Raw genomic sequence first — 2,396 nt, 5'->3', positions numbered from 1 at the left:
GCCGATTTTTGTAAGTGGCCGGGCTAGGCTGGGTCGGATCGAGTCATCCCGGTCCGTTTGATAGGCTTACCTCACAGTGTGCTAAATAAAGTGATGGAGAGTTAAAACAAAAGGAAAGGACACTACAAAAAGAGAGTTGGTTATACGTTATATACAACCAAGTTTAGCATTTCCAAGTTTTTTCTACTGCTTCCACGTTTGCTTTTGACTGCTACTAATTGTTTTTGTCTTTTCTTTTGTTTATTCATTTTTTGGGAAGGAGACTGGGTTATTGGGGAATAATTTGCATAGTAGCCACTTTCTAAAATTATTTGCTATATACTCACTGATTTTTTTCATTTAGTTTTTAAGGTTAGGATAAAAAAAGTGGAAGAAAATTGTAAAAGTGGAGTTCACACATGGGCCAAGGAATCATTTCATCATTTTTACAACTTTGAGAATCTAATTTAATACATCTAACACCTTCTACTTCTTCCAATATTAAAAAAAATCCTCTCTTTCCTCTTCAATTTTCTCTACCCCTGCCATTCCCAAAAAGTTACTCCCAAACATCATTTTCTATCCTCTTTCTTCTCCAACTGCTAAGCGCTCGTTGTTGCTTTGTAAGGTTAGTTAAAATCAAGTTTCGATTATCTTTAGATCCATTTAAACAGGTTTTATTGCTAATCGTTTCGTAGTGATGTAGAAAAGTTTTTTTTCCGAATTTGGTTGATTAAGTAGTTAAAATATAAGTATTTTATAGGCAATTAGTTTGATTTGGAAGAAATGGTTGAGGTTTGATTCGATAGTTTTGACAGATTTCTTCGTCGATCACGGTGTTGAATTTTGAAATTTTTGTTAAGGAGTTTTGATTTAGTTCTGATTTTTTTTAGCAATGAAGTGTGGAATGGTGGGATAATTGTTATTTTAAGAGTTATTTTGACAATTTGATTCAAACAGTGACTTGTTTCTATTCGTAGACTTGTGGTCTATGAAATAAGAATGCCCCAGATTGAAATTAATTTTTAGACATATCAAAATTCTTTTAAAATATGATTGATGAAATAGTGAAAATTGAAAGATTAATAGCTAATTAGTTTGATTTGTAGCAATAGTTTGATTTTTAGCAATAGTTGAGTTTTGATACCGCATGTTGGATTTTGGTTCAATTATGATATTTTTGTGTAGTGAACTGTTTAATGATGGGGTAATTCTTAGGTTTTTGGGGTTTTTCATTTGAGCATTGAGTTATTTCTGTTAGTAGACTTGTGGTCTATGAACTGAAAATAGTAGATTTATTTCATAACTTTAGATTTTGTTGAAAATAGGCAGAAAAAGACTCGGTATTAAATACAAAGTTGGTACCACGTCTGATTCTGCTAGTAGCAGTAGAAAAAGAAAAACTGAGGCAGTTGAAAATGTCTCAAAAAGAAAAAAAAAATTAAAGAAAAAGTGTCTGAATCAGTTTCAAAGTTAAAGGAGATAAGTAGATACGTCGATTCTAGTGAAGATGTTGTCGAGTTTAGTTCTAGTGGTGATAGTGAAGAGAGTGAGGGAAGTGGAAGAAACAGTGTTGATGGGGATAATCATCTCTTGTCCGTGCCATCTTGTTCAAGGTTCATTTTCATGGAGCGGTATGACCTTCGAACGATAATGGATGAGGTTGGATCTTTCCCGACAAAGATATTGGTCAGATCAAGAATGAATGCTTATTGAGAATTTAAGCAAGTTCTTGTCGACTAGAGCTTAAAGAAAAGATTCAAGCGGTTCTATTTTGGACACTTGAGAAACCTGCCGGAACATCTCAAATTTAATAGGCAGATGGTCCATTAATTGCTGTTGCGACGCGTCAAGAACAATAAGATGCGTTATGAGATATGGTTTTGCGTGACCAACAAGCCTGCTTGTTTTGGATTGAAAGAGTTTTGTTTGATCACGGGGTTGAACTTCTCATCATATCCCGGTGAATAAAAAATGGAGAAGTGTTAGCGAAGGGGGAACATTTTTGCTTTAAAGTGACGAAAAACAAAAATATTACGATGACCAACTTGTTACACTTGATTAGAGGGAATAAGCTGAACGAGGAGCAAAAGTTTAAGTGTTGTTTACTGTGGTTCTTGCACATCTTGTTGCTTGCAAAAGATTCGACGAAAACTGTCGACACAAAACTGATTCAAATTATCGATTCTTTGAGTTTCTTCAAGATTTATCCATGGGGGAAAGAGATATTTCAATTGACCATGGACTATCTAAGGAAGAAAAGTGATCTAAAGAAGCAGAGGAAAGTATTTGATGAGAAACAGAAGGCATCCTATGCTCTATTCGGATTTTCCTGGGCATTCATGGTATCTACCATCAACCCTTTAGTGAGATTATCATAGATTCTTCTTTTATTTATACTCTGTCATAGACTCTGA

Source organism: Capsicum annuum, chromosome 9 (assembly GCF_002878395.1).
Source record: "Capsicum annuum cultivar UCD-10X-F1 chromosome 9, UCD10Xv1.1, whole genome shotgun sequence".
Lineage (NCBI taxonomy): Eukaryota > Viridiplantae > Streptophyta > Magnoliopsida > Solanales > Solanaceae > Capsicum > Capsicum annuum.
This window is presented reverse-complemented; position numbering follows the sequence as displayed.